The sequence below is a fragment of the Peromyscus eremicus genome, chromosome 9, assembly GCF_949786415.1.
Source record: "Peromyscus eremicus chromosome 9, PerEre_H2_v1, whole genome shotgun sequence".
NCBI lineage: Eukaryota > Metazoa > Chordata > Mammalia > Rodentia > Cricetidae > Peromyscus > Peromyscus eremicus.
Genome location: NC_081425.1, coordinates 84296361 through 84320780, shown reverse-complemented (window position 1 = coordinate 84320780; position 24420 = coordinate 84296361). Strand labels below are relative to the sequence as shown.

Genomic DNA, 24420 nt, shown 5'->3' with positions numbered 1-24420 from the left:
AAAGTGAAATATCTTTAACAGAAAAAAAAAAGGGCTTGTTTAAAGTTAGAAGAGATTCAACTCCTCAAGACAATGGATACGAACAACAGGTCATTCACAGAAGGGGAAATACAGGTAGCAAATGGGGAAAATTTGAGTGTTCAGTCATCCAAGAAATGTCAAATAAGGTCGTCTTGATAGTTCAGGATTATTAACGTAGGGGAGAAAAGATGTCACCCAGTAGTTGGAGACATGCATTGAATTCCTTATGCTGTTCCTTGCTGATGAAGAGAAAATGGAGGCAATACAGGCCATTTATCGCTTTCCACCTGCAAACTTTCCCACTCCATGAAATTTATCCCATGTGTAGAACTCAAGGATATGTTAGCAGATCACTGCCGCGAAATAAAATACAAAGAAAGTAGGAACTGCACACCTTAAAAATGATCATGTAAATAAAACGTGTTAGTGAAAGTAGAAATAGAAGAAAATGTGTGCTTGCAAGCATGTAAAATTAGGTATCTATGTAGAAGGTTTGGTTTGGGAAGTCAAATTGTGTAGTAATGGATATTCTCTTTACATCCCCTTTTCCTGTTATCTCGTCTTTTCAGTGGTGCTTACACTTACAAAAAAAAAATCATCTGGAGTTTTTTAATGTGGATATTTCCTAAGGTTGCCCAAACCAGAGAAAGATGCCAAGACATTGTGTGTGGGGTGCGTGTCTGTGTGGGCGCCTCCCCTTCTCTCAAAGGCAGGAGCCCTGACTGAGACCGTTTAGGGCTGGAGAGTCTGGTCTCATTGGCACTCCCGGGTCCCACTAGCGCTGGGACTCCCTTCTGAGGGAACTTTCTGGAGCAGGTATGTGTGCGTCCTACCGTCCTACCGACACCTGACACCTGTGCTTGCAGAGGAAGGGATGAGTCGCCGGACCTAACTGCCCGCAGGCACCTCCAGATTCGAGGCTGATTCACAGCTTTTCTGAGCCTCCCATCCTCCCGGAGATCTTGGGTCACCCTGTGCTCCCTTCGCTGCAGGAAAACTGATTTACAAAGCGTCCCCTGATCAAGCCTGGACATCAGGTATGCCGATGTGCTCGAGTCGGATTTGGTAGAGCCGGGCACTAGGGTGCCTTGCTAGGTCTGAAAGGACATGCGGGATTCCCGATGTGACTGGGCCGGCGGGCGCAGCCCCCTCCGCAGCGGCACGCGCCCATTGGGGACCTGCCAAGCCGCTGCCTCTCGGCTAATGCCATCTTGCTCGAGGTGGTCACGTGCGGGCTACAGTGGCGCGCTTCGCCCGGGATGGACGGATCGGGGACTTCGGCGGCGGGTCCCCAGCCGCTCGGTCCAGAAGCCAAGGTGAGGTCTCTCTCCAAAATCCAAGGAGGGCCAGGACGCGCCTCCGGAGCCCGAGAGCGCGTCTCCCAACGGCGCTCAGTCCACGGCGCCGTCGGGGATCAGAGGCCCACGCCGCGCCGCCCCCCGGGGCCTCGCAGGCGTCCTCGGCGACGTGCCGACCGGGGACGCGAGAAGAGCGGCGGGCAACGGACCTGGGCCCCCGGATGCCTCCTCTTCCGAGCAGCTCGAGCCCGGCGAGCCGGCGGCCGCGGCCAGGCCGGGCCGTGAGTGCCACACGCGCTAGGCGAGGGGCGCGGGTTGCCCGGAGGACCGCTGAGCTTGGGGAGGAGGAGGGGAGGGGGGCGCGGGCGCATGCGCCCTGCGCCCGTGCCATATTGGAATGAGTCGGAGCGCGGAGCGGCGCCGCCGCCTCCGCCGGAGCGCGGGTGCAGGGGGGCGGGGAGAGCTGCCGGCCGCCCCGCTCTGCCGGGCCCAGCAGGAAGGAGGGCGCGAGCAGGAGGGCGCGGGCGGCGCGAGCGGAAAAGGCGCCCCGCGCGGGCGAGCGCAAAAAAAGGAAAGAAAGAAAACGAGCGAGCGAGCGAGAAGGGAGAGAGAGCGAGCGAGCGGGCGAGCGGGCGAGCGCGCGCGCGAAAACTCCGTCAGGTAAAAAAGCGGGGCGGGGGGCCGGCTGGGCCTTCCCGCGCGGCGGCCTGAGGGGCGGTGCGGCGCCCTCCTGAAGAGGCCGAGCAACTTTGCCAGCGGGAACCGCCGGGAGCCAGCGGGTGGCGGGCGCGCGGGTTGAGGCGCCAACGGGCGGCGGCGGCGGCGCGTTGGGCGGGGGGGGGGACGGCGGGGGGTAACGCGGCGCCGGCGCGCGGCCTGGCGCGGTCCCGAGGCTCGGCGCGCCGGCCGGCGGGGCTGCGGGGACGCGCCCGGGCACCTCGCGGCCGCGGCGGAGGCTGGCGGTCCGGGGCGAGCGAACGGGCGAGCGGCGCACGTCAGCACCGCTGGGCTCGTGAGGCCAAAGTGGCCGGGTGGGCGGCAGCGGGCGTCCAAGTTGCGGGCTCCGAGCACCGCCTCCCCCCGCCCCCCCCCCAATTCGAGCTCTCTCCCGCCGAGCCCCCGCGGACCCGCCCCCCCCCCCCACCTCGGGCTCGCTCCGGGCGGGGCGCGAACCCGCAGCCCGCGCGGCCGCTCAACTTCGCAGGGCCCAGGCAGCAGCCGCGCGGTGGGCGAGCTTCTAGCCTCCGCCGCAACCGGTGGCTCCGGCCTCCCCGGCGCTTCGGCTCGTGAAGCGCCGCCGCCGCCGCCGCCGCCGCCCGACCCCCTGCGCGGACCCGGTCAGCGTCCCGAGGCCACTCGGCAGGTCCGTGACCGTTTCGATTTGTGTTCCCGAGTCTTGTTTTGTTCGCTGTAGAGACGACTGGAGGGGACGAGGCGAGTGTCCGGGGAAGCAAGGCCTGCTCTTTGCGGAGCAGAAAAGCCTTGCGAGACCAGAAATAAATTCCCGCGGAAAGGATAGACGTCGTGTTAAGTTTTCCCCAAGACACCAGCTGTTCGCGTGGGGTCTAAAACTCAGCTGTCAAACCCAGGTCACCTCTAGAGCTTGCTGTGCGCCTAGAGTGGGGTGGGATGCTCCTGCCCCAAGTAGGGCTTTTTTACTCGGGTGGGAGCTCTTCCCCGCGGGTCACTCAAAGCGGTTAATGGTTCCAACTGGTGTCTGGTGAGTCCTGGATTCATCAAAAAGATTTGAAGGAAGGAAGATGGATTTTGTCAATACCTGCGTATGTCCTCTCCTGAACCACGATTTTTAAGATGTCATACTTTATTTCATCTGAAGCAGAATGCCTGAGCATGTAACTGTTGACTTGTCAGCTGTCTCGATAGGGTGGAAGGAGATAAATGTGTTTTTTTTATAAGTACATATTGGGGCTTGTTAATTCGTGGCAGATGTTGAAATCTTCTAGGCCACAGGTAGATTCAGAGTTCAGATTGTTTGCAACGTCAGGAACATAACGGCCAGTTGGATAAGGAAATAGTGTTATTACGTTGCCATTGACAAGCTGACTTGTCTTGGGGTAGGTGTCTACCCAGTGTAGATTTGATTTTCCTTATTTGCAAAACTAGGGTAAGTAGATCACCATTCTTTTGGTTCTAAGATTTGGAGACTTCTTAAAGTGGGATTTAAGTGTTTTGAAAGGTTCTATATAAAAGCACTCACAATATGTGTCTTTATAAAAATAGATTGGAAAACCCACCTTGTTAGCTATATCCAGGATAATTTTGTTAACTTTGTGTGAACACAGGCATTTAGAGAAGGCATTTCAATCCACTTAACTTATGCTTCTTGGGGCTGGAGAGACGGCTCAGCGGTTAAGAGGACCCGGGTTCAATTCCCAGCACCCACATGATGGCTCACAGCTGTTTGTAACTTCAGTTCTAGGGGACCCGACACTCTCACACAGACATACATGCAGGCAAAACACCACTGCACATAAAATAACAATAAATAAAATTTTAAAATGCTTTAAAATAGAACAATCAGACTGCAACCCACAGAACCAGGGAGCCTACATAGCAGGGGGGACCCTAGGATGACTGTGGCTTATAATAAGTTTTGGTTTTACTCAATTACTGGGCAAGCCTCAGTGAAACATTTCACTATTAGGATAAGAATTTGTACTGTATCAAGCTGATAAATAAATAAATAAATAAATAAATAAATGCTTTTAAATAAAGAAATTATGCTTTTTAAATTTAACAGTGAAATCTTAAGGGGATAGTTCATCCTTGTTTTGCATATGTATATATTCTGATGGCCGCATACACTTTAAGAAACAAAAAATTTTTAGCCCCCACCCCAAAAGGATTCCTCGAATTCAGTAAACACCTGCCCCTTCCCCAAGGCAACCACCATTCTGACTTCCAGCACACCCAGTGAATTTTGCCTCAGAGCAGGGCCTTTTAGAATGTGAAAGAGGCAATATTAATAACTGAAGAATAGCAGGTTGTGGGCATTTTAGTCATGATGCTGTGTTTTTGTAATGATGTAGGCTTCTTCTGGTATCTACAATGTCTTAATATTCTGACCTTTGATCTTTGTGGTCAGAAGAACATTTTTAGCTTAGTAGTATTTGGTGTGTTTGGATCGTGATTTCTGGGAGTCTTTATGTTCACAGTTGAACATTATTATATCACTGCCCATTTGGGGATACAGATATATTTGTAGAGAATAGATTTGAAGGAAGAATCATGAATTTTCCTAACAAGTTAGAGTTAAAGGTATCAATCATTAGGTGAGTTAATTCCTTAAAGCATAGAATTTGCAAAGAAAATTGAATGAAAATTGATATTTTTAAAATTCCAGTGAATTAATAATATGGGTATAAAGCTTTAACAACCTTTTTAATGATAGCAGTGAATTTGATTTATGCATGTAGGATGTACACCTGGTTTATCAAATCATTAAAAGTCCAACAGTAAAAGCAAGCACAAAATGTAAATAAAAATATGTTGGTGTAGTTTTTTTTAAGTCCGTTTGATTAAAGCCACTTTTTGTATTAGAACCCTATGCAAAAGGTTGAATTTTAAATATCCACTGGAAGTAAATGCTGCAGTAATTTGCCTGTATCTCCCAAATATCTTTTAATGTATCCTTGTGTTCTTTGTTTCTACTGCTAAAGGATGAGTTGGGTTCTAAGTGCAGCTTCTCGCAAATGCCTGTGTCATGTCCTCTCGCCCCTGTCCCCCCTCCCCCCTCCCCTGTGTGGTGCCCCCCCCCCCCCCAAGAAGGCTGTGTGATAGAAAGTGGGAGTGGTTTACCATCTGCGATATGTGTGGAATACTTCCCAAAGTTTAAAGTGGGGGAGAGGGGAGAGGGGAGGGAGGGAGGGAGGGAGAGAGAGAGAGAGAGAGAGAGAGAGAGAGAGAGAGAGAGAGAGGGAGAGACTGAATAATTCTAATGAGCTAGTTGATGGGCCAACAACTAATTTGAATTTGATCATTTCACTCAAAGTTTACAGCCTCATTAACAAATAGAGTACATGATGATTTAGCCATCATTGATGAACTACTTGATTTTTCTGAGGCTTTTTTTTTCTTTTTTTGAATTCTTGGCTTTTTATTGTAAAAACTGCTGAATCTTTGGGATGCAGTTGAAGGAATATATAAGAAACAAAATACAAAAGGGAGTTTCTTCTTTAATAATTGTTTCTTTGGTAACCATGGTTTTTCCCTTTAAAAATGCATTGCCATGTATGTGCTCACAAGTACACAGATAAATAAATGAAATAAATGAAAAACCAATGCTTTGCCAGCAGGGCATGGTGACAGGCCTGCAGTCCCTGCATTTGGGAAGCAGAAGGGTCAGAAATTCAAAGTCATCCTCTGCTACTCAGTGAGTTGTAGGCCATCATGGACTATATGAAACCCTCTGTCAAAACACCAAACTGAAACTGTACTGTACTAAACCAGACAACCACTGAAGTGCAGAAATCTGTGCCTGCCTGCACATTTGTAGGGTGACCTTTGCTTTCAAGTGATAACTAGACTGGGCTTAGTGTTAGACTTTAGTAACTGTAGAGAGATGAATGAACCAAACTTCACTGACTTTTTGTTACGGCCTTATGTTATGTTCACATGAAGTGACAAGGACAAAATACCATTTATAAAGGTATATCTGAATGCTGAATATTGTTATATTAAACATCTCCATTTAAAACATTTAAATAGACTTTATTTTATGGCATTATTTGGCCGATAACATTTTACAACAATTTCAGTGAAATTTTAAAAAGGTAAATGGTTCGGATTTGCTATGGCAGAGGGTTTTCTTTCAGTGACTACCATTTTTATCCAACTTGTGTGTGTTTTTGTATTTGCAAACAGCTTTTCTGTGTACGTAGTTGTTAATTGGTTGCGAGTGTCTGGGGATTTTGGTTTCCCAGGAGGTTTTGAGCCATTAGACCTTAGGGAGTGGAGTTTTTGTTAGGCAGCTACCATTCTTCAAGTGATACTAGCCCCATTGGAAAATGGTTTAAAAATAGAAAAGATGTGGTTAGGTTGCTGAAAATCCATGTTTAAAGTTTTCAAAAGTGAGTGTAAGGGTAAGACTAAAAACAAGTTATTAAAAGAAAAAAGTACAGATTTTACTGCAGAAGTTTTCTGTGCGTCGGTGGTGGTGGTTGTGGTGGTGGTGGTGGCAGCACACATTTAATCCCAGGCAGAGGCAGGGGGATCTCTGAGTGCAAGGCCATGCTGGTCTACATAGTGAGTTCCAGGACAGCCAGGACTACACAGAGAAACCCTGTCTCAAAAAAAAAAAAAAAAAAAAAAAGTGGACCAGAAGAGGTGGCATAGGCCTATTCTACATAGGTTCTGTTTGGTACTGAAGAGGAACAATAAACAAGGTCTCTAACCTTGAGCTCACAGCTTAACACAGACAGGAGATGGTCAACAAATAATTAGAATTGTCATATAAGAATAGAATATGACTGGGCAGTGGTGGGCACACCTTTCATCTCAGTACTTGGGAGGCAGAGCCAGGTGGATCTCTAAATTAGAGGCCAGCCTAGTCTACATAGTGAGATCCAGGACAGTCAGGGCTGTTACACAGAGAAACCCTGTCTCAAAAAACAAAACAAAATTTCTTTTTATAAAGGTTTCGTTTCTTTCTTTTTGTATGATTGTGGGCATGACATGGTGCATGTCTGGAGGTCAAATGACTATTTTTAAGTTTGTTCACTTGTTCCATTTTGAGCTTCTTGTTTTTAAATGTGTTTATTTGATTTTACATGAATGAGTGTTTTGCTTGCATATAGGTATGTGTACCATTTGCCTGGTGCCTGTGGAGGACAGAAAAGGGGGTGTCAGATTCGCTGGAACGGAAGTTACAGATGGTTGTGAGCCACTATGTGAGTTCTGGGAACTGGACCCCTTGTCCTCCGTCAAGAGTAGCAAAATAGCAAGTGCTTTTAACTGCCTAGCCATCTCTCCAGTCCTTTCTGCCTTGTTTTTGAGGGGGCGGGGAGGGTCTCTAGTTATTCCTGCTGCTGCACTGTGCATTGATTCTCTTCTGTCTGCCTCCATCTCACTATAGGAACACCAGGGTTACAGGTTACCCTCCCCCTTTGACGAGTTCTTCAAAACAAATTCCGTTGTGTTTTTTTTTTTTTTTTTCTCGAGACAGGGTTTCTCTGTGTAGTTTTGGTGCCTGTCCTGGATCTTACTCTGTAGATCAGGCTGGCCTCGAACTCACAGAGATCCGCCTGGCTGTGCCTCCTGAGTGCTGGGATTAAAGGCATGTGCCACCACTGCCCGTCTGTTGTGTTTTTTCAAGACAGGGTTTCTCTCTGTAATAGTCCTAGCTGTCCTGGAACTTGCTTTGTAGACGAGGCTGGCCTTGAACTCATGGAGATCCACCTGCCTTTGCCTCCCAAGTCTGGGACTAAAGGCGTTCATCACTACTGCCTGGCTTAAAATAAATTTTTAAGAATTTTATCATGTATTTTGACTGTATGTGCATGCATGGGCTGTGCCAGGTACCCTTAAGGGTCAGAGAGGAGTGTTATATCCCTCAGAACGAGATATAGACAGTTGTGAGTTGCCATGTGGGTGCTGGGAATTGAAGCTGGGTCCTTTGGAAGAACAGCCAGTGCTCTAAACATCTGAGCCATCTCTCCAGTTCATGAGTCTTTTTTTTTTTAAACCAATTAAGCCAATTTTGTCAGCCCACTGCTGTAGCTTAAGTTTTCCTGCCTGGCCCACAGTCAGGACAAATCTTCTCTCACCTGCCAGTCCCACAGCCGCTCAGACCCGACCAAGTAAACACAGAGACTTATATTGGTTACAAACTGTATGGCCATGGCAGGCTTCTTGCTAACTGTTCTTACAGCTTAAATTAATCCATTTCTATAAATCTATACCTTGCCACATGGCTCGTGGCTTACTGGCATCTTCACATGCTGTTTGTCATCGTGGCGGCTGGCAGTGTCTCTCTGACTCAGCCTTCCACTTCCCAGCTTTATTCTCCTCCTTGTCCCGCCTATACTTCCTGCCTAGCCAATGGCCAATCAGTGTTTTATTTATTGACCAATCAGCAACACATTTGCCATACAGAACATCCCACAGCCCACTGCAGAAGTTTTAACAAGGGTTATTAAAAACACCTTTAAATATCACTCATCCCAAATCCCAATCCTTCCCACAAAGCAGATAAATACTCTTTGAGTACTCTATCTATGCCAAATCAGTTTAGTAGTTAACCTCTGTCTATACTAAGCATTAAAAAAAGGAACCAACGCATGCAGTACTGTACATGACATCAGAAATGCCGCTCCCTGCACTGTACACCTTTTCTAATAACTGGAAGTACCTGAGGATTTGTATACAATTATTCTTCTAGTCTGGTTTTTTTTTTTTTTTTTTTTTTTTTGTGTGTGTGTGTGTGTGTGTGTGTGTGTGTGTGTGTGTGTGAGACAGGGTTTCTGCTATGTAGCTTTGGAGCCTGTTCTGGTGTGTGTGTATGTGTGTGTGTGTGTGAGACAGGGTTTCTGCTATGTAGCTTTGGAGCCTGTTCTGGAGTCTGTCCTGGAACTCACTCTGTAGACGAGGCTGGCCTCAAACTCACAGAGATCCTTCCGCCTGCCTGTCTCCCGAGTGCTGGGATTAAAGGTGTGCGCCACCACTGCCCAGCTCTAGTCTGTTTTTTTATTCAAAAAGATGTTATAGAAACCGTATTCAGGCTAAGCCTGGGGGCATTGCCCTGTAATCCCAGCACTGGATTGGGGAGGCAAGAGAGTTGTGAATTCAAGACCAACCATAGGCTATGTAGTGTGATCCTGTCCTAGCAAACAATTACCCAACCACCCAGGGGGAAAGGAATGAGGCTCTATCCATGGTCATATACATTTAGGCCTGAAGCCAAGTTTATTCCTATTTTAACATAAAGTATCTGTATATGAAAGGAATATTATTTCTATGTTAGCGGGTTCACAACAGATGTTGGTAGTTGTGCTGAAATTCTTGCTTCTCAATTGGCAAGAAGCTTTGACCAGACTCCTGGATGAAGGGCTCCTTTCCCTTCTCATTTCCACAATTTCCCTGTGTTTTTATTCTGCCTTAATGAGATCTAACAGTTGTATTTACAGCCATCAAAATGCAATGGAATATGTTATTGTTAAAAATTACCAAATTGGACGTGAAAATTATAGTTATATTTTAAGAGATATAAAATATCTCTTAAATGAAAAGTCAAGACATAGAAGGAATAAAGATATTTAGTAATTATAATTCAACCAATATAAATTCAGGTTCAGAGGCTGGGTGTGGTGTTGAATGCCTTTAATCCTAGCACTCAGGAGGCAGAGGCAGGTGGATCTCTGTGAGTTGAAGGCCAGCCTGGTCTACAGTGTGAGTTCCAGGACAGCCAGAGCTACATAATAGAGAGACTTTGTCAAAAAAAAAGCAAAAACAAAAAACCCACAAAACAAATAAACACAAGTTCAATACAATACCAAATTAACTGAATAAAGATAAAATTCATTTAAAAAGACCACCACAAAAAATCTCAAACTTTATTAAGCTCTCTTTGTCTTTAGGTGATCTTTCAGGATTTTTATTTATTTGTTTGTTTATTTATTTATTTTGGTGTTTTGAGACAGGGTGTAAACCAGGCTGCCACAGATCCACCTGCTTCTGCCTCCCGAGTGCCAGCATCAAAGGCGAGCGCCACCACCTCCCAGCAAGACTTTTTTAAAAGCAAAAATTTTAGTCTTATTTTCTGTTGGAGATACTTGCTTTTAATTATATATGTATGTACGTATGTATGTATATATGTCTCTGTGTGTGTGCGTGTGCGTGTGTTATGTGCACATGAATACAGTGCCTGAGGAGGCCAGAGTGTTCGATTCCTTGTAGCTGGAGTTACAGGTGAATGTGAGCCACCACACATAAGTGCTTGGACCTGTACTCATTCCTAACCAGTGAGCCATCTTTCCACCCTCTAGTCCATATTCTGTCAAATGATGTGAAATACTCCTTGAACTTTGTAGATTGTTAGATAACTTCAGTGAACCAAATGCTTTGCAGGGAACCGCATTTCTGACATGTACAGTACTGTGCGCAATAGTTCCTTTTTTTTTTTTAAATTTTTTTTGGTTTTTCGAGACAGGGTTTCTTTGTGTAGCTTTGGAGCCTGTCCTGGAACTCACTTGGTAGACCAGGCTGGCCTTGAACTCAGAGGGATTTGTCTGGCTCTTGCCTCCCAGTGCTGGGATTAAAGGTGTGTGCTACCACCGCCTGGCTTTAGTTCCTTTTTAATGCTTTGCTTAGTATAGAAAGAAGTTAATTACTGAACTGATTTGGGGTAGATAGAGTAGTTAAAGAGTATCTGCTTTGTGGGGAGGATTGGATTTGGGGATGAGGTAATAGTGTCTTTTTTAAGATTTATTTTTATTATCTTAAATTGTATGTGTGTGTGCATGTGAGTATGTGCACATGCATGCGTGCTTGTCCTCAGAATCCAGAGGCTTTGGATTCTCTTGGAGCTGGAATTACAGGCAGTTGTGAGCTGCCCAGTGTGGGTGCTGGGAAATGAATTCAGGTCCTCTGGATAAGCTATCTTAACCACTGAGCCATCTTTATAGTTCTTAGAGAGGGTCTTAGATGAAAGATGGAACATAGTTTGTTAGTAATTGTATTAGTATTTCCTAAAGGAACAGAACTGGTAAGTATGCAAAAAAAAGTATGTGTATATATATGACATACATATATCACATATAAAAATACATTTTAATATATATTGATAGTAATAAATCTCTCATATATGAGAGAGATTTATTAGAGTTGCTTACAGGCTATGATCCAGGTATTCTCCCCCAACTGATAGTTCAAGAATCTGGTAGTTTTTCAGTCCACAAGACTGGATATCTCAACAGTTTCAGTCTGGTGCTAGATGGAGTCCCAGAGGAGTCCATAGAGTTGATGGTTTTCAGTGTGTGTTGGAATCCCAAAGAAGTAGGTTCTAATACCGTCAAAAGACTACTTCAGCAGCAAGATAGATGAATTTGCCAGTGAGAGTGAACAGGCAAAATGCAAAAGCTTTCTTATTGTATGTCCTATGTCCTTTTATGTGGGCTGCCTCCAGAAGGTGTGGTCCAGATTTAGGGTGGGTCTTCCTACCTAAATGATTCAATTAAGAAAATCCCTCACAGACATGCCCAGCTGCTTGGGCTTTAGTTGATTTCAGTTGTAGTCGAGTTGACAGCCAAGGTTAGCCATCATAGCAGTCAGGTGTTACACACTTGGAATGACAACATAAGATGAAATAAGAAATTTAGCAATTATTTAAATAGCTCAAAAATTTTTCTTGCTGATTGATATACAATGTATTTTTTTATTTTACTTTTTGATGTTCAGTTTAAAGCTGCTTAAGCAACAAATATTTTGCTTGAGGTCAAAATTAATATTTTTATACCCTGAGTAGGTAAAACATTTTTTTTTTTAAGATGTATTTATTTTATGTGTGTGACTGTTTTGCCTGCATGAATGTATATGCACCACATGCCTGCCTGGTACTGGAGAAACTCAGAAGAGGGTTTGAGAGCTTCTGGAGCTGGAATTAAGGGTGGTTTTAAGCTGTCATGTGGGTGCTAGGAATAGAGCCCTGGTCTTCTGTAAGAGCAACAAGTGCTCTTCACTGATGAGCCATTTCTCCAGCCCCCTCCCCTCACCCCAGGAGTTTTTGAAATGTATTTGTAGTGGCCACAGCGGTAAAGCTGTCTATGACTTGCTGTTTGATTTTAATGTCTTCTCACATTAGTTTACATAATGTTACATATAATGTATACATATAATGTTCTTCTGCTTATATATATTATATTCTTACATATAATGTTCTTCTGTTCTGTTTTCACCAGTGTTCTTAGTGATTAGTTCTTATAAACGACAGTTTTTAGTACTGGGGAGTACTTAATACTTAGTAGCTAGTCAGTAAAGTGCTTATAAGAATAAGGACCCAGCTGGGCAGTGGTGGCGCACGCCTTTAATCCCAGCACTTGGGAGGCAGAGGCAGGCGGATCTCTGTGAGTTCGAGGGCAGCCTGGACTACAGAGTGAGTTCCAGGAAAGGCGCAAAGCTACACAGAGAAACCTTGTCTCAAAAACCAAACCAAAAAAAAAAAAAAGGGCCCGAGTTTGGTTCCTAGAACCCATATTAAAAAGCTGGATGTAATGGGGTCATCACTGGGGATACTAAGACAGGTAGATTCCTGGAGGTGACTAGCTAGTCAGCCTGGCTTACTTGGTGATCCAGGCTAGTGAGTAACCCTGTCTTAACAAACAAGATGGGCAGCATCTAAGAAACAACAGGTCCTCTTGCCTGCATAGGCATACTCACGTAAGTATCACTCCACAAAACATGAGCACACAGGCACACACACAAATCTCTCTTGTTAAAAATAATGCATAGCAGTTTGCAGACATATTTCGAGATGCCATTTGGTTGGTTTTTACTTGTGTCTTTGTAAAATAACCTTGGAATGATTAGATGATAACCATACAGATCCACTTAACATATCCCTGTCTAGAGCATAAAAATAATTAAGAGATGCATTAAAACTTTTATAACTTTATGTTTTGTGCCTGAGTGTATGTACATACACCATGTACATGTTAAGAGCCCTCAGAGGTCAGAAGAGGGCATTGGATTCCCCAGACGTATAGTTACAGGCAGGTCCGAGCTGCCATGTGGCTGCTGGTAACCAAGCTTAGCTCCTCTGCAAGAGCAGCAAGTGCTTTTAATTGCTGACCTATCTCTCCAATCCCAAGTGCATTTTGATTATTCTTTAAATGAAAAAAAATTTAGAGGTAAAATATGACTGAATTCTATAATTTTAACCATTCTAAAAGTATAATTCAGTGCTATCTTAAATATGTTCATAATTTTATGCAACTCTTGCCTCCGTCTACCTCTTCATCTCTTAAAAGTGAACTAAAAGTGGAGTGATAATTAGTCAATAGTGACTCCATTTCCCTCTCCTCTCAGCTGTGGTATCACCCACTGTACTTTTCTGCCTGCAATTTTGACTATAGGTACCTCTTATAATCAGAATCGTACAGTATTTGTCCTTTTGTGATTACTGTATTTCATTTATAGTATTCTCAAGGTTTATCCGTGGTGTAATGTATCAGGATTTTCTTTTGAGGAAGTGAAATTTTAAAAGCACTTTCACGGCAGGAATGTAAATAGAGGTCTCTGCATCTTGTGCACCAGGACTTGTTTACCTCTCTTAGGAACACTCTGGAGGTGCCTAGCAGAGCAGAGAGAGCCAACTGTGTTTTCTTTAGAAGTAGTTGAGACATATTGAGTTGTGAAATCAAGATAGTAGATGGAATTTGTGAAAAAAGCAAAGGTCCAGAAGCTAGGGGTCTCATTGAGTTGGGACAGATGACTCATGGGGTATCATATTATGGTCACCCATGTTCCCAATGTTGGTCTGAGTTAAAGCCTGCTGTCCAGAACTATAAACCATAGTATGGTAAAAGTTGTACATGAGCCTCAGCTATCTGAAAGGCATAGTTAGTGATTCACCCTAGCTCTTTTGCTTAGGCTGTCGTCACCTTACTCATTTTTGAACGAATAGAAAACTCTCAAGTATTTAGATAAGTTTATTAGCTTACATAATAATGCTGTACACATTGCTTTTCTTTGATGTATAATATTTAATCCTGTATTTGTAAAATCCAAATATCTAATCATAGATGGAGAGTAAGAAGATTTTACAGAATTAAGGATTTTAAGAGTTGAGTAGTTACATGTTTTCAGAGGGCTAAAGAGTTGTAAATGTTTTTTTGTTATTAAATTTTATTTATAATTTATACATATGATGGTGGGCATGTGTTATGCATATGTACATGTAGGCATACATATAAATAAAAATAAAACTTAAAAAAAAAAAAGACTTCCAGAGGGCTGGAGAAGATGGCTCAGCCATTAAAGAGCTTTTGCAAAGGACGTGAGTTCTTAGCATCCACCTCAGGTGACTTACAGCTGTCAGTAACGCCAGCTCCAGTGAATCTGACACCCTCTTTTGGCCTCCATGGGTACCTGCATGGATATACATGTGAACTCAATAGGCACACATACACATATACATAAATAAAAATAAATAAATCTTAAAGGTTTCATCAAATACTAAAACCTTCAAAAGTGGCCAAGGTTTTTTTTCATTTAGCAACACCCTGTTCTTGGTCAGGGTACCACTGTTTGTGAGGCTGAGCTTGAATTTATAATTCTCCTGCCTTAGCCTCCTGAACACATTATAGGTATACACCACCACAGCTGGCTCTCCCCCCACCCCCCACCATTAAAGGCACATTGCAACCAAACTCAACATTCAAGATCAACCCAGTATAGCTTCATTTTGTTTATTTACTGTTATTGCAGGTTTATTCAAATGTAATAGAACTAAAATATTAAGTATTTGCAGCGACAAATGTGTCTTAATTTGTTGCCTTCAAATGAGGCTGCTGCTATCTTCTTCCTCAGCTGCTGTTCAACATACTGTGGCAAGTAGAGCTTTGTAAAGTGGATTTTATCATGTAAAAATTCCACAACTAGCAGGTCCAGACTCCTCAGTCCTTGAATGTAGTGGAAGTAATAATTATTTTACTAAAATTCATTCCTTAAATAAGTCCTTTGTACTTAGAATTTTAATAACACATCTAATAACAGCTGATACAAAAAACCTTTATCCCACACAAGGAACAGGCATAAGGATCCTGGATTTCAGGTCTGGGCTACATACTTTTTTTTTTTAAAGCATTCCTTTAATCCCAGCACTTGGGAGGCAGAGGCAGGCAGATCTCTATGAATTCCATACTTGGTTGACATAGCAAGTTTCAGACCATCCAGCCAAAGCTACATAGTGAGACCCTGGTCTAAAATCAAAACAAAACAAAAGAGTTAATTCTTAAAAAATGTTTTAAAATTTTATGTGCATTGGTGTTTTTTGCCTACATGTAGATCTGTGTGAGGGTGCCAGAGCCCATGGAACTTGAATTATAGAGAGTTGTGAGCTGCCTTGTGCGTACTGGGAATTGAACCCAGGTCTTCAGGATGAGCAGCCAGTGTTCTTAACCTCTGAGCCATCTCTCTAGCCCCCAAAAGAGTTAATTTAAGATGTGATAATGATAGTATAATAAAAATAGGAGATTGTGCTCATTGGGAAATACAAACTGAAGGGTTCAGGAGTGGGGTATGATGTTTTCAGATTTTTCAAGTGCCTCATAAAATGTGTTTGTATAAATGTATCAAGAAAATTGGGCTTGGTATGATGGTACATATCTTTAATTTTTGTACTCAGAGACAGAGGCAAGAGGATTTCTTCTAGTTCAAGACCAGCTTGATACATAGTGAGTTCCAGGACAGCCAGGGCTACATAATGAGACATTTAAGAAGTTGGAAAGAATTTTAATATTTTAATCAAATGTAGACAGCGTTTTGGATTTTTTAGACTTTTTGTGTTCCAGGATTTTGTTAAAATCTTTTTTCTTGGTGATATTCTGTTATTCTGAGATGAGATAGGATCTCAGTGGAGCAGCAGCAGGTGAAAACTGTGTGGAATATTTGTTTAACTATATAAAGATGTGTTGCTTTTGTTTATGTTGTGGAATATTTGTTTATGTAAAGATGTATTACGTTTGTTTAATTATGTAAAGATGTGTTGCTGTTTTACCTTGTCTGTCCAATTGGCCTAATAAAAAGCTGAACAGCCAATAGCAAGGGAGGAGTTAGAGGTGGGATTTGCAGGCAGGGAGAATAAGTAGGAGGAGGAATTTAGGCTCAAAAGAAAGGGAGAAAGAAAAGGAGATGCCAGGGGCCAGCCAGCCCAACTGGAGCAAGAAACTAGGACATACAGAATGAAAGAAAAGTAAAAAGCTCAAGGCAAATCGTAGATGAATAGAAACAGGTTAAATTAAGTTAAAAGAGCTAGTGGGACAAGCCTAAGCCAAAGCCGAGCATTCATAATTTAAGTCTTTATTTGGGAGCTGATTGGCAGCCCAGAGAAAATGCCAACTATGGAAAACAGTGGCTATTTAAGTTTTTTGTTGTTGTTGGGTTTTTTTTGTTTTGTTTTTAAAGTGTGTGTGTGTGTGTGTGTGTGTGTGTGTGTGTGTGTATTGTGTGTATGTGATGTCCGTATGTGGGAGGGTGTAGACACACATGTGGAAGTCAGGGGACAACTTTGTGGAATCATTTCTCTCCTTTCACTGTTATGTGGATTTAAAGGATCCAAGTCAGATGGTTAGGCTTTTCTGGCAAGTGCTTTACCTGCTGAATCATCTCTGTCCATTACCTTGAACTTTTATTCTCCTGTCTCCATTAAAGGCCATGTCCAGCTTATACCACACTCCACACTAGTGATAGAACTCAGGGCTTCATTTATGTTAGACAAGCAGTCTACCAACTGAGCCACATCTCTAGCTGGATTTCATTCTTCATGGCTGTATAGTAATCCATCATGTGTATGTATACCACATTTTCTTCATAGGTCTATTGATAAACATTTAATTTGATTCCATAACTTGCTGTTGTGAATAGTGCTGTGATCTCTGTAGTATACTGACTTTGAATCTCTTGGGTATAGACCTAGGCATGATGGAGAGGTTTTGTTAGATTAGATGTTTTTCTGGTTTAAGGTTTTTGAAAAACATCCAAACTAATTTCATATTGGCTGCACTAATTTACATTCCCATCAACAATGTTGTCACATTAATTTGACAGAGAGAATTGTATAAACATCTGTTCACCCAAGATAGGATACCAGTAACAGACCAAAGAAATGTTTCTACCCACATCTAGGTTGGTGGACCAGTCTAAACCATTGTGGTTACTTACAGGAGCATAGGTGATGGATTATATACATTAGCATGAGCAACGTTCGGGGAGGCTATATCAGAGAAGAAAAGTGTTTTTTTCCCAGCAACTTTGTTGCTCCCTTAACCTCAGGGAGGGTGATGTCTCAAGTACCTGCCTTATTGAGCACCCCATCCTCTTCAAAAGGGAATACTAATGGGCCCAACCTCATGAAGTCTTGTGTAGGTGATTGTAGTTCAAGACTGTAAAGGTCATATCATGCCTGGAGGAATGTATAAGTGGGTGCAGGGGATAGTGGAGGGCCCTTGTTAACATTTGTTGTTTTCTTGGTGATAGCTGTTCTGAGATGAGATAGGATCTCAATGGAGCTTTTCTTTGAGACTGTCTCTCATGTAGCCCAAGTTGACTTGGAAGTGATTGTATAGCAAGGCTGGCCTTGAGCTCCACATCTTGGTGCTTTCACCGTCTAAGTGCTGGAATTACAAGTGTGTGCCACCACATCCAGCTTCAGTAGAGTTTTGATTTTTGTTTCCTTGATGGCTAAGAAGCTTTAACATTTTTCCTATGTTTATTGGTTATTGTACTTCTTATTTTGAAAACTATTCAATTTATTTACCCATTTTATTGATTGGATTTTTTTTTGCTGTTTAAATTTTTTGTTTTTGTTTTTGTTTTCCAAGACAGGGTTTCTCTGTGTAGCTTTGCGCCTTTCCTGGAACTCACTTGGTAGCCCAGGCTGGCCTCGAACTCACAGAGATCCGCCTGGCTCTGCCTCCCGAGTGCTGGGATTAAAGGCGTGCACCACCACCGCCCGGCTTGTTGTTTAAATTTTTAATTCTTTATATATTCTAGATATTCAATTCCCCATTGAAAGGCAGCAGAGGTGGCTAAGTCATTAAGAGCACAAACTGCTCTTCCAGAGGATCCTACTTTGGTTCCCAGTTTCCATGTTGACAGCTTACAACTACCTATAACTCCCCTTCTAGGGAGATCTGACACCTCTGGCCCTGTGGACACCTACACTTGTGCACATACACATGCATAGACATAATTAAAAATAAATCTTTAATTTCCCATAGAATGAATAGTTAGAATTTTCTCACATCCTGTAGGTTATCAGATTACTCTGGTAATTGTTTTCTGTTTTGCTACAATCCTAGTTGTTATTTTTGCTATGATATCCAGGGCTAATGGAGCCCTCTTCAGAAAGACAGTCCTGGCCTATGTTTGCATTTTGAAGTATTTTCCAACCTTTTCCTCTAGCAGTTTAGAGTTGCAGGTGTTCCATTAAGATTTTTGATCCATTTTGAGCTGACTTTTTGGGGGTGGTGGTGAGAGGGAACTAGTTTAGATCTCCTGTGTGTGGAAATGCGCCTTCCTCAGCACCCTTTGCTAAAGAGGCTTTTTTCGGCACCTCTCTTAAATCAGGTGGCCATAGTCGCATGGTTTATTTCTGGGTCTTCTATTTATCCTGTTTCTCTGTGTGTCTGTTTTGAGTCAGTGCCATGTTATTTTTGTTAGAATGGCTCTGTAGGGTATTTTGAAGTGTGATGATGCATCTAGCATTGTTGTTTTTGTTCAGGATCACTTTGGCTTTTCTGAGACTTTTGGGCTTCTATATGAATTTTAAGATTTTTTTCAAGTTCTATGAAGAATGCTATTGGACTTTGGATGTTGATTACATTGAATCTGTAGCTTGCTTTTGGTGGTATGACCATTTTAGCAATTCTCCTAATCCATAAACGTGAGAGGTTCTTCCATCTTTTAATGAATTCAGTTTTTTTTCTTTTAAGAAAGCTTTTATGGGGGGCTGGAGAGAAGGCTTAGCAGTTAAAAGCACTGGCTGTTCTTCTAGAGAACCTGGGTTCAATTCCCAGCACCCACATGGCAGCTCACAACTGTCTGTAACTCGAATTCTAGGGAGTCCGATTCCCTCACACAGACATTCATCAAGGCAAAACACTAATGCACATAAAATGAAAATAAATTATGAAAAAAGCTTTCATTGTAGATGTTTCACTTTTTGGTTAGGTTTATTTCAAGGCATTTTTTTTGAGCCAAATTTGAAGCAAGCTTGATATTATTGGGGTACACCTGAAAGGGAAAAATCAGTAGCCATCTTGAGAGATGCTCACAAGGCATTTTTAAAAAAGCTATTGTGAATAGGTTTGTTTAATTTTCTCAGCAAATTTATTAGTAGTGTATAGAAAAGCCACTGATTTTTATATCGTGCTGCTTTGCTAAAAGTGTTTATAAAAGCTGAGAGTCTTTTTTTTTAAAGATTTATTTATTTATTATGTACACAGAAGAGGGTGTCAGATCTCATCACAGATGGTTGTGAGCCACCATGTGGGTGCTGGGAATTGAACTCAGGACCTCTGGAAGAACAGCCAGTGCTCTTAACCTCTGAGCCATCTCTCCAGCCCCTGAGAGTCTTATAGTAGAGACTTTAGGCCTTTGACATATAGAATCATATCATCTGCAAAGAGGGATAATTCTTGTTTCCTTAATTTATCTCATTTTTTTCTTTTACCTGCCTTTTAGCCAAGATTCCAAGCATTGTACTGAATAAGAGTGGTGAGAATTGGCCCCTTCTTATTTTAGACCAGGAACACTTTGAATTTTGCCTCATGCCCATGTTGACTGTGGATAGTTGACTATAGTCCTTTTTATGTGGAGATACAAATTTTCAGTTCTTAGTTTCTTTGGAGTTATCATAAAAGGATGTTGAATTTTGTGAAGGACCTTTTCTGCATCTCTGATGATGACCGTGCAGTTTTTGTCCTAGTTCTATTATTCTTACCTGTGTACGGTGAACAGGGCTGATAGAACAAATTACACACACACACACACACACACACACACACACACACACGTATATGTATATGCGCACATATATATGGGATTTATTAGAATAGCTTATACTCTGTGGTCCAGCTAGTCCAACAATGGCTGTTTTCTCACAGGAAGGCCAAAAATCTGGTAGTTCTTCAGTCCACAAGGCTGGATGTTTCAGCTGGTCTTCACTCTGTGTTGGAATCTAGAAGTGGATTTTCGTATCATCAATGCCTCAGCAGGATAGATGAATTTGCCAGTGAGAGTAAGGGCAAGCAGGCAAAAAGCAAAAGCTTTCTTGTATTTCCTTTTATGTGGACTTCCATCAGAAGATGTGGCCCAGATTGAGGATGGGTCTTCGTACCTCAAATGATCCAGTCAAGAAAAATCCCTCACAGGCATGTCCAGATGCTTGGGTTTGAGTTGATTCCAGGTGTAGTTAAGTTGACAGCCAAGATTAGCCATCTCCTTCTTGTTTGTTCCATAGACTAGTTTGAGGAGCGTTGATGTTATTTTATCCTTTTTTTTTTTTTTTTTTTTTTTTTTTGGTTTTTCGAGACAGGGTTTCTCTGTGTAGCTTTGCGCCTCTCCTGGAACTCACTTGGTAGCCCAGGCTGGCCTCGAACTCACAGAGATCCGCCTGGCTCTGCCTCCCGAGTGCTGGGATTAAAGGCATGCGCCACCACCGCCCGGCGATGTTATTTTATCCTTAATTACTGCTTCAATATTACTGCTCATTATACATCTGTTTAGGTTTTTTATATCCTCCTGGTTTAGTTTTGTTAGGTCATTCATGTCTAGAAATTAGTCTTTCTTATTTTCTAATTTATTGCAATTCCCTTTTCAAAATATTCCCTGTTGGTCTTCTGGATTTCAGTGGAATCCATTGTCATATCTGCCTTTTCACCTCATACTTTATTGAGTCTGCTCTTTCCTTTGCCTAAGGGTTTATCTACCTCATTTTTTTTCAAAGAACCAACACCTTGTTTTACTGATGTTTGGGAGGAGTATTATCCTTTTTTGTCTCCATTTCTGAAATTTATTATTTCTGTCTATTTGGGGGCCTGACTTATTCTTGTTTAAGATTTTGAGGTACAGCCGGGCGGTGGTGGCGCATGCCTTTAATCCCAGCACTCGGGAGGCAGAGCCAGGCGGATCTCTGTGAGTTCGAGGCCAGCCTGGGCTACAGAGTGAGTTCTAGGAAAGGCACAAAGCTACACAGAGAAACCCTGTCTCAAAAAAACAAAAACAAAAAAGATTTTGAGGTACATTATTAGATTAATTGAAAGAACTAATTTTTAATTGATGTATCACAGTGGATATAGCACATGCATGCACTTTGCACTCCTGAAGAGGAACATAGATCCACTTGTTGAAATGATATGTAGATTGTCATATTTTCAGTGTTATGGAAAAAACAACAAAACAGATCATCTGGCCTGGATGTCGCTCAGTTGGTGAAAGTGCGTGCTTAGCATGCTGAGGGGTTAATTTTAGCGTTGTCTAAATCAGACATGGTGGTGCGTGCCTATAATTCCAGCACTTGGAAGATGGAGGCAGGGGGATGAAAAATTCAGTCATTCTCTGCTACCTAGAGTGTTTGAGGCCAGTCTGAGACAGGCGAAACCCTGTTTTAAAAACAGAACAAAACAGAAACCCTACCATATTATTAGAGTTTGGTTTCTTCTTTCTTTAGACAAAACTGTAGCAGGAATCTTAAAAGTTCTTATTAATAAAATCAAACCCGGACCAGGTATTGGGGTGAATGCTGGAAGATCAGAGAACCAGAACAAGCCACAGCTAACCTCACCTGGCCAACTTCTCAGCTGGTCTTGTTTCCTCAGACTGGAAGCTTCTGTGTCCTCATCCCAATGGATCTCAGCTGAACTGTGCTGCTCAAAAGCCTGAAAGCTTAACCAGCCAAATGCTTCTAGTTTCTGGTCCTCACACCTTATAAACCTTTCTGCTTTCTACCATCACTCCCTGGGATTAAAGGCTTGCTTTCTGGGGTTAAAGGTGTGTGTCACTATGCCTGGCTGTTTCCAATGTGGCCTTGAACTCACAGAGATCCAGAGGGATTTCTACCTCTGGAGTGCTAGGATTAAAGGTGTGAGTGCCACCATTTTCTAGCCTTTGTATCTAGTGGCTGTTCTGTCTCAGACCCCAGATAAGTTTATTAGGGTGCACAATATTTTGGGGGAACACAATACCACCACACAAAACTGTGTTCTAAGTGTTAATACCTGTAAAGTCACAATTTCAAGTTTTATATATTAACTCTTTCCCCCATTCCACTTTAATAATTGTGTGTAAATACTTCAAAGGAAGAGTTTTCAGAAGTATCTGGGTTTTCTTTTATATCACCATGGTTTGAGGGTAGCACTTAGAGGATTGTTCCATCAACAAAGTCCCTGCTTGCCTTGTAAGGCCAAGGCTTCCTTTCTGGACCCTTTGAGGCTGTATTAATCACCTTTTCCCCTGGGCTTATACAGCATTCTGCATATTCTATTTTTGTTTGATTGTTTTGATTTTGTTTTTTTTTAGAGACAGGGTTTCTCTGTGTAGTCCTGGTTGTCCTGGAACTCACTTTGTAGACCAGGCTGATGTTGAACTCAGATCCTCCTGCCTCTGCCTCCTGAGGGCTGGGATTAAAGGCATGTGCCACCACCATCAGGCCATAGTCTATTTTTTTTTTTTTCTAAATTGGGGAGAGCGCGACCACAGGACTCATCCTTGACCATCTTTACCTTCATTCTAGGTGCTCCATTCTTGCCACTGTTTTTCTTTGTGATGCTTATGATTATATGAAATGTTTTTGTTTTTAGCTAATTTTAATTCATTGTAAGAATTTAAACTCTACTTAATAAATATTAAAACTCATATACCTACTTAAGAATATTTTCCATATTGTTCCTTGTTGGAGAAATAGAAGTATTTTCTCTAATACATTGCTGCTTTTATTTGCTGTTGGGAACTCCATGTAGGCAAGAACTGTGTTTGTCTTTGTTGCATTAGCTTTTCCTGGAGTGATAAAAACAAACATCCACTCCCCCTAGATAAGGCACCAAGGACAAACCACAGTAACAATTCCACCAAAGTCCAGCTTGGTGAACTCTTTTTTTTTTTTTTTTTTTTTTATTTTTCGAGACAGGGTTTCTCTGTGTAGCTTTGCGCCTCTCCTGGAACTCACTTGGTAGCCCAGGCTGGCCTCGAACTCACAGAGATCCGCCTGGCTCTGCCTCCCGAGTGCTGGGATTAAAGGCGTGCGCCACCACCGCCTGGCTTGGTGAACTCTTCATTGGCTTTTTTATAGAGTATGGATGAGGGGTTACTATAGGTCTGTAGGTAACTCCATACAGCAGCGTCACCAGGTCTCATCCCAGTATGGTAACTTCTTCATAGCTGCATGTTCTAAGCTCTGTATACTCCAAGACTATGTGCAACTTAGGAAAAATTACATACAGCTGGGCGGGAGGTGTAGGCAGAAGTGGCTGGAATCTTAGGAGAGGGTCTATGAACCTCTCCACCCCTTTCTCTGTGGAGGGAACAACTTAATCTTAAGGGTCTTTTGCAGTTAGTTACAACTGCTCTGGTGAAGATGGTAAACGCTGTTAGTTTGGAGGGCAGAATCATCATGGCCTCTCTGGTACTGAGAACAGTGTCTGGACATAGAAGTATGTTAAGTGGAGGTATGTGTACAACAAGTAATTTGGACACTTGTCTCAGTTTTAAAAGCGAAAAGCCAATACTTTGTCATGTTTTGCTGCTTGCAATTTTCCTTCTTCTTCCCTCCCTCCCTCCCTCCCTCCCTCCCTCCCTCCCTCCCTCCTTCACTCTGTCCTTCTCCTCCCCTCTTTCTTTCAAGTATTCTCACTCTGGCAGTGAATTTATGATTCTCCTTTAATCCTTCCAAGTTCTGGGATTACATGTTCTACTGCACTTGATGAACAGTGCTTATTTGATTAATATTTTAGGTTAGCAAGGTTTCTTTCCTCAACTTCACTTTAAAAAATTATAGTAGTTTGGGCTGGGGAGATGGCTGATTAAGAACACTGGCTGCTCTTCCCAGAATACCCAGGTTCGATTCCCAGAACCCATATGGTGGCTCACAACTGACTGTAACTCTAGTTTTTGGGGATCTGATACCCTAATCTGGCCTCTGTAGACACCAGACATGCATGCACATGGTGCACAGACATACATGCAGGCAAAACACACATATGTTAAATATAATAAAAACTAAGAATACTGAAAATTCATATTATTATCGTTCCTTCTCCCAAGAAAACTGAGCATCTTTAGATGTTTGGCACCGCACTTTGCTTTTGAGAAAATTTTCAGGACTTTAGCACCAGCCATTTGCTTTAGTTTTTGTGGTAGTAGTTACAAAGAA

At 42.6% G+C, this 24420-nt stretch overlaps 1 protein-coding gene across 3 annotated transcripts in view; it reads left to right on the top strand.

The window, feature by feature from the left end:
* The first annotated feature begins 1763 nt into the window (after nt 1-1763).
* Sfmbt1 (Scm like with four mbt domains 1) overlaps nt 1764-24420 on the top strand; it is a 115696-nt gene continuing 93039 nt past the window's right edge. For 2 of the 3 annotated variants that reach the window (XM_059273945.1, XM_059273943.1), the window contains exon 1: nt 2552-2682. The gene's annotated coding sequence lies outside the window, so the exon portion shown is untranslated. Of the gene's footprint in view, nt 1980-2551; nt 2683-24420 lie in introns of those variants that run through there. The other variant, XM_059273944.1, reaches the window with a different exon arrangement.